Source organism: Quercus robur, chromosome 5, assembly GCF_932294415.1.
Source record: "Quercus robur chromosome 5, dhQueRobu3.1, whole genome shotgun sequence".
Taxonomy (NCBI): domain Eukaryota; kingdom Viridiplantae; phylum Streptophyta; class Magnoliopsida; order Fagales; family Fagaceae; genus Quercus; species Quercus robur.
The window spans coordinates 78,862,644-78,870,473 of NC_065538.1; the positions used below are offsets into that span (position 1 = coordinate 78,862,644).

Consider the following 7,830-nt stretch of genomic DNA (forward strand, 5'->3'; position numbering starts at 1 on the left):
TTTCTTTTTAATTTTGAAAGTATCGACAAATACTATCAAGGAATAGATGTTCTAAATCAATCAATAAAATTAATTTTTTCAAAATCACCATAAAGAAATAAAATGGGGTTTTTTCAAACATCGTAAAAGAGTGATTTATTTTTTTCATTTATGGGAATAAAAGATTCTGATCATTAAGAACTCAACACTTTATTTTCTTTATCTATAAAACGGACCCCTTCCCCCCCCCCCCCCCCCAAAAAAAAAAAAAAAAGAAGAAGAAGAAGAAGAAAATATCTACTCTTTACTCAAGTTTCCAATTTAAACCAAGAAACATTTCATTAATTCATTTTTTTTTTCTTTTTGTAGATTTTAATTTTATTTTATGAATTTTTTATTCAATTAGAAATTACGACGTAAAATCAAAGAAATATAAATTTCTTGAGCAGTCTACAATGAGAGATACCCATATCAAAATCAATAACGATTTTGTCAATTCCAAAAACTATGAAAAATGACGTGCGTAGGCATTTGTCTAATTTTATGTGCATTCTTCAGCTCATTCGTCAACCAGCTAATACCTAATTTTCATGTGCCTTGCTGATCAACATTAGATTTTTTTGGGATCATGGACTTCCTAGACTTCGATAAAATCACCCGGCACAAGCTAAAAGCCTCACACTTCTCAATAAAAACCTATGAGGGTACGAGGCTATAACAAGCTTCTAGGCTTAAATCCTGCCATTTCACTGAACATATGGCAATGGTTTCCTCAAGAATATTGTTCTTCCCCTCTGCCATTTTGATGCTCATTGTTCATGCCATGGGGCAGCTGGCATACTCCCAATCTTATAATTGTAGTAACAGTTATGGTAACTACACAAGTAACAGTATCTACGAGACAAACCTCAACCAACTCCTCTCCTCCCTCTACTCCAACACCACAATTGATTTTGGGTTCTACAATTCCTCTTATGGCCAAAACTCTGACCACGTATATGGGATTGGACTTTGTAGAGGAGATGTTACGCCAGATGACTGTCGTGAGTGCCTCAAGAACGCTTCCAGTCTTCTCACACAGCTCTGTCCCAATCAAAAGGAGGCAATAGTGTGGTGCGTCCAATGTATGGAAACTAATCCAGGTTACCATATTTGGAACTGGGAAAACGTATCTGCCAATTACGTGGCTCAGTTCAATGATGATCTCAATATCTTGTTGAATAACCTAACAAATGAAGCTGCAGCAGGTGGTTCTCTTCGCAAGTATGCTGCAGGAAGTGCAATCGCAACAGACTTTATGAGATTATATGCACTTGTGCAGTGCACGCCTGATTTGTCTGAGCAAGACTGCAATAATTGCTTACTTGCCGCTATTGCATATGTTCCACAATGTTGTGCTGGGAAGGTAGGTGGGAGTGTACTTCTACCCAGCTGTAATATCAGGTTTCAGGTCTACTCTTTCTTTAACTCTACTGCAGCTCCACCATCAACCAATGCCACTACTTCTCCACCATCAACCAATACCACTACTTCAAAAGGTATCCATGCCATCATGCCCATAACAAAACAAATTATGTTGTCAATCATTAGAATTAATGTTAATTCAGGTTCTTATCCCTCGGAATGTTCTAATGAGAATAAATTTACGGTTTGTTTTTGCAGTGAATGGGAGCAACACCTCCCGAACTGTCATCATTATAGTTGTGGCATCTGTTGCCTTTGTCGTACTAACCGTCTCCATCTGCATCTGCGTCTATTTAAGAGTGAGGAGGCCAAGGGAGAAAGAAGAAAGTAAGTGAAAATTTGGTTTTTTTTAGTTTGTCAATCAAAAAGTTAGCTAGGCTTTGTATGTATATCGGCTAGGAAACAACTAATTAGAAGATGCTACTTCCATGAGTACTAGGAATAATATTGGGATTACAATTCCATTGATACTACTAGGACAACTTCCCACAATTTCAAAAAATTTATAATAAATTAACCACCTAAGAGTTAAGAGAAAATTAAGAACATAAACCAATTTAAAAAGCATTAAAAATTTTGACAAAATATATACCTATATATTTAAGAAGTTTGCGCTTTGATTTATTTATTTATAGAATTTGTACAATGATTTATCTTTATTTTTCTATCATAAGTCTCTATATTTCGTTTTCAATTGTTACAAATATGTGTATGAGCTGCTGTAAGTAGCTGATGCATGAGTTTCAAGAAATAGTTTGAGCTCCTTCTATTAGGTGAGTGATGAGCTTCCTTAATAATCAAGCAGCTTTCTTAGAGTTTTTCTATGTGTTGTTCGTTGGTTTATTTCCATGTTCCAGCAGCTTTATGTGATATGTGCTATTTGGGATAGAATAGGCTCATGAGCTGTTAAACTCTTATTAGTTCGAGTTAATTGTGTGTTTCCAAGAGCACTTGTTTTTGTAGTGAGCTCACTTCTTAACTGTGGGTCATGCAGTTCAAGTGTTCAACCCATGTGGGAAAGCGAATATGGGCCAAAGGCCCAACCCGGATAGTAAAGTAATGTGGGTCAAGAGCCCAATAGCTTCTGCTAAAAAATAAATTGGCTATTAGTATTACTTGTATGGTTCCAATATTTTTTAATAATTTGATTATTAAAATTGGGAGGGAGAAGATTTTTAGCAAGATTCAAACAGATTTTTAGCCAATTAATTAAAATGGATAATTAAGTAATTAAATTTGAATTAACAAACATCACATAATCACTAACTATATGAACACCAAGAATGATGACCCATGAAAACTTTTGAAACTGTGATCTCAAAATAAAAAATCTAGGGAGGATTTAACCTAAACAATCTTTAAAGCAACATTTCACTAATAGAATAGAAGTTTATACAATAGACTTAACCCTAAATCTACTGCTATCTTATGTAGTACTTACTTACGTAACCTTATGTAGCTCCGAATCCATATACTCCACTCAAAGGTTTAAATCAACTGTGGTTGATTTGATTTCAGCAACTTTCCTATAAAGTTAGATCTATTGTTTGCACAAGGTCTCTAGCTATAGCATCAAAAGGGTTTGGAAAACTCCAAATTTGTGTACAAAATGCAAACTCTTGAACTCTTGAAAACGTGCTCTAGGGTTTTCATTTAAATATCCTTAAGAAAGAAAGTGAGATTTCAGATCTGCACGAATCTCGATCAGTCAAGATAAGTGAGATTGTTTCTGCAATCATCTTTTCCTACTTCCTTAAATCTTCAATTGTACAGAACTTCATTTGTATTGTTTCTGAATATTTCTATCATTAGTATGGTACGCGTATGTATTTTAAGTAGCGATACTCCTCCTTAAATAATGAACTTGATTTATTAACGTAAGCAATAACTTGTTCCTTGTGTAAAGAAGTTGATGATGAATTTCGAAGCGTGGAATCCTTGCAATTCGACTTTAGCACTATCAGAGTTGCAACAGATGACTTTTCTGAAGCAAATAAGCTTGGACAGGGTGGATTTGGTGTTGTTTACAAGGTAATTGTATATTATAATATCATGGACGAAAAGTACACCATTATTATGTAAAATTATTCTCATTCCCTCTTAAATCTTGATTACAATATTTTTTTTTCTTGTATGTTGTTAGGGTATGCTCTATAATGGAGAAGAAATTGCGGTTAAAAGGCTGTCAACAAATTCTGGACAAGGAGATCCAGAATTTACGAATGAGGTTCTATTGGTTGCCAAACTTCAACACTGAAATTTAGTTAGACTCTTAGGGTTTTGCATGGAAAGAAATGAAAGACTTTTGATATATGAGTTTGTGCCAAATACAAGCCTTGATCACTTCCTTTTTGGTATGTCTACACTTCACTTTATCAAGTTGTGTTCATATATTTTCTTTTGGGATACATGTCTTGCTAGGAAATACCTCTACAATGTTAATAAATTAAATCATACGGCTTGATTTGTTACATTGATCCTATCAATCATGTACATTTGAATTGGGAAAATCGTTACAAAATCATAGGAGGTATTGCTCAAGGGCTTCTCTTCCTTCATGAAGATTCGCGACTTCGAATTATTCATCGTGATCTTAAAGCTAGCAACATACTTTTAGATGAAGAAATGAATCCCAAGATTTCAGATTTTGGCATGGCAAAATTGTTTTTATTGGATCAAACTCAAGCGAATACAAGTAGAATTGTAGGGACCTAGTAAGTATCTTGAGAGCAGAGAGCTAATTTCTATTTTGTTTTATGAAAATAACATCAAACTAATATTATTAATGCTCACCATGCAGTGGATATATGGCTCCGGAATATGCAATGCATGGACAATTTTTAGTGAAGTCCGATGTATTTAGTTTTGGTGTGTTAGTATTGGAAATAGTGAGTGGACAGAGGAACAATTGTTTTCGAAATGGAGAGAATGTGGAAGACCTTCTAAGCTATGTAAGTATGATTAATTTTAGTACATTTCCCCTTTTTCGTGAGTGTAGCAGGAGTACGTATACATGAAATTGGCAAAATATTTAAAAATAGGGATTAAGTGCATTTTCCCCTCTAAAAAATGGTGTTGTTGCAATATTTCCTTAAATTAAATAAATAAATAAATAAAATAAAAAATAAAAACTAAGAAATGTTCCTCCCATGCCCCTTTTTGCTAAAAACTCCATCAAATTTAATGGAAACGATTTTTTTTTTTTTTTTTTTTTTTAGTAGTTAATAGAAGTTTGAATTTTTCGTTAACTTTGACGGAGTTTCTAATAAAATGGATACAATTCTTTATGAAATTATAACAAATAAGTCAGTCAGAATATTTTTTTAGTTTTGTAGTTTAGGTTGAGCATGCAACTACATCATAGTTAAGGGAACAAAAGTACAACTTGCTCATAGAATTATTTCTCTGATATTATGTCTACCCATTTAATTATATCTTACAGGCATGGAAAAATTGGAGGGAGGGAACTGCTTCACATATTATAGACCCCACATTGAGACATAACCCAATAACTGAAATAATGAGATGCATCCACAATGGTTTACTATGTATTCAAGAAAGTGTAACTGATAGGCCAACCATGGCTATGATTGTTCTTATGCTTAATAGCTACTCTATCACTCCTCCGGTACCATCACAACCTGCATTCTTTATGCACAAAAACATTGAATCAGACATCTCAAAGTCGGATCATTCAAAAGGCAGCTATGTCCAACTCTCAGCAAATGAGGCTTCAATTACTGAGCTAGATCCTCGTTAGTGCTTTATAGAAGCTAAAATTAAGAAGCCATATCTATGCCAATCGTTTAACTGGAAACATGTTGATTGATTTTGCTGTATCCAAAGATCATAAAATTCTTGGTACCAAGACTTGACCCTTTTCTTGGTGGCACAACCCAATACTGTTTCAATAATTAAGCTAAGAAGAAATGATCATGTTTAATTTTGCTTTTCTGGTTGTTTCATTTTAATTATCAATGTTTAATAGAATTTGGTTGTGTTCATATAATCTACATGTATATATATATATATATATATATATATATATAAAACCGAAGTCTCTGCTAGCTCCACAATTTTTTACGTCATCTTTTTTTTTTTTTTAATTCTTTTTAACAATTTATTATATTAGAATTTATTAATTTAGAACCCCACCCCAATCAACTCCCCCTTCAGCCTTCACGTCACCTCCTCCTCCTTCTTCTTCTTCTTCTTCTTCTTCTTCTTCTTCTTCTTCTTTTTTTTTTTTAAATTCTTTTTAATGATTTATTATTAAATTCTAACGATTTATTATATTAAAATTTATTAATTTAGAACCCCACCCTAATCAACTCCCCTTCAGCCTTCACGTTACCTTCTTCTTCTTCTTCTTCTTCTTTTTCTTCTTTTTTTAATTCTTTTTAATAATTTATTATTATATTAGAATTTATTAATATTTAATAATTATCAAGTAGCAAGATCATAATAATAGTATATTCCAAATGGAAACTACCGATAAAATCTTTTCAATTTTTTTTTTTTGTAAAATAATGTTATGCATGTAGCATTACTCAATTCAATATATTCTATCAAATTCAGAAGAATTGAATCTTGTGGTACTATAAAATCATCGGTTATGAAATAGATCAAATTTCTGGTCAATTTATTATTTAAAAAAAAAAAACCAATACATTCCTAGTCACTAACAAGGTTTTTTTTTTTTTTTTTTTTTTTTTAAAGGTAGAATCTTAAAATTTAAATTTATTTTAAATTCTAAAATATATGGGTGTAAAAAATTAAACCTTGTAATTTTGAATTTAACAAATTAAATCTTATAGCTTCAAAAAAAAAATTAAATTTTGAGATTTCAAAAAAATAATAAATTAACCATTAATATATATATATATATATATATCTCGAGCAATGTGGCTTAGATCCGAGACATACCTGAGAAGGGGAAGGGGAAAAGGTGGTGGTGGCCACCACCATGGAGGTGTGGAAAAGGGGGCCCAAATGGGTGTGGAGGAGATGGATGAAAGGGAAGGGAAAGAGGAAGGACGAGCGGGGGAAAGGGGAACAAAATATTGTTGGCTACAAGAGAGAGAGAGAGAGAGAGAGAGGTGTGAAATGAAAGAAGGGGCCGAAATTGGACTTCACTGAAACTTTTAAGTGGGAATAGGTTCAGGGCCGGCTCTATGGTGGAGCAAAAAATGCAACCGCCTAAGACCCCAAGTAAAAAAAAGGCCCCTAAATTTTAACCAATAGGATTATTTATAATCAATAAATAAAATAATTTTTTTTATTAGATGAAAAACAAATAAAAAAATAGAGAAAAATGCAACGTCGTCCACAATATTTTTCACAACACTTTTACAACTAATGCTAAGTAGCAAGTTATTACAGCCTATTGTTGATGGCAAAAAAATAATTATAGTGATATTTTCAAATAAAAAACAAAAAGCAGTTTAAAATCTAGGATTTGTTGTAAAAAATATTGTGAATGTTGCACTTCTAAAAAAAAAAGAATAATAATAAGAGTTTAATTAGCAAACTTTTACTAGTTTTCATCTAAATCTACCACTAACACCACTGTTTTACTTACCACTATCAATCTACCACATCAACAAGTATGAAAAATTTTGTCAAATTTTTTTTGTCTTAAAAATTCAAAAAAAAAATATATATATATATGTAGTTCATGTTAATTAGTAGTAATTTTGCATCTAAATAAGATGATCAATTTTCGCCTTAGGCCCCCAAATGCATCAAGCCGCCCCTGAATAGGTTTTAACCTATTGCAGTGGTTGTAGACCTTTCAAGTTTCTAAAACCTATTACGGCGGTTATAAACCCCCCGCTATAGGTCCAGTATTTTGGTACGCAGTTATAAAAATAACAGTTAATTGTATTTCCCCATCTTAACTATGGTAACTAAAGCGTAGCTGAAATGTTCCCCTTAATTTCAAAACTAAGCAGTGTGCCTCCCTTACCCACTTAAGTTAGAAAATTCCTTGATTCTCAAAAAAAAAATAAAAAAAAAAAAAGTTAGAAAATTCCTTCAAATTTATTGGAAATCCATTTTTTTAACCATGTTATAGAAATTTGAATTTTTCATTGACATTGACAGAAATCCTAACAAACAAGGGGTAAAATGCATGTTACTAATAGTTAAGTTGGAATATTATTTTATTTGGTAGTTTAGAGAGACATTACAACTATACTGTAGTTAAAGGAAGAAAAGTACAATTTTCTCATAAAAATAATTTCCTCTCACATATTATGTCTGCCCATTTAATTATATCTTTCAAGCATGGAAAGTTTGGAGGGAGGGAACTGCTTCACATATCATTGATTCCACATTGAGACATAGCTCAATAATTGAAATAATGAAATGCATCCGCATTGGCTT

The 7,830-nt window shown here is 32.4% G+C and overlaps 1 pseudogene; it reads left to right on the forward strand.

Moving 5' to 3' along the window:
* The first annotated feature begins 715 nt into the window (after positions 1 to 715).
* On the forward strand, positions 716 to 5,334 carry LOC126727259 (cysteine-rich receptor-like protein kinase 29; annotated as a pseudogene).
* The last annotated feature ends 2,496 nt before the right edge of the window (positions 5,335 to 7,830 follow it).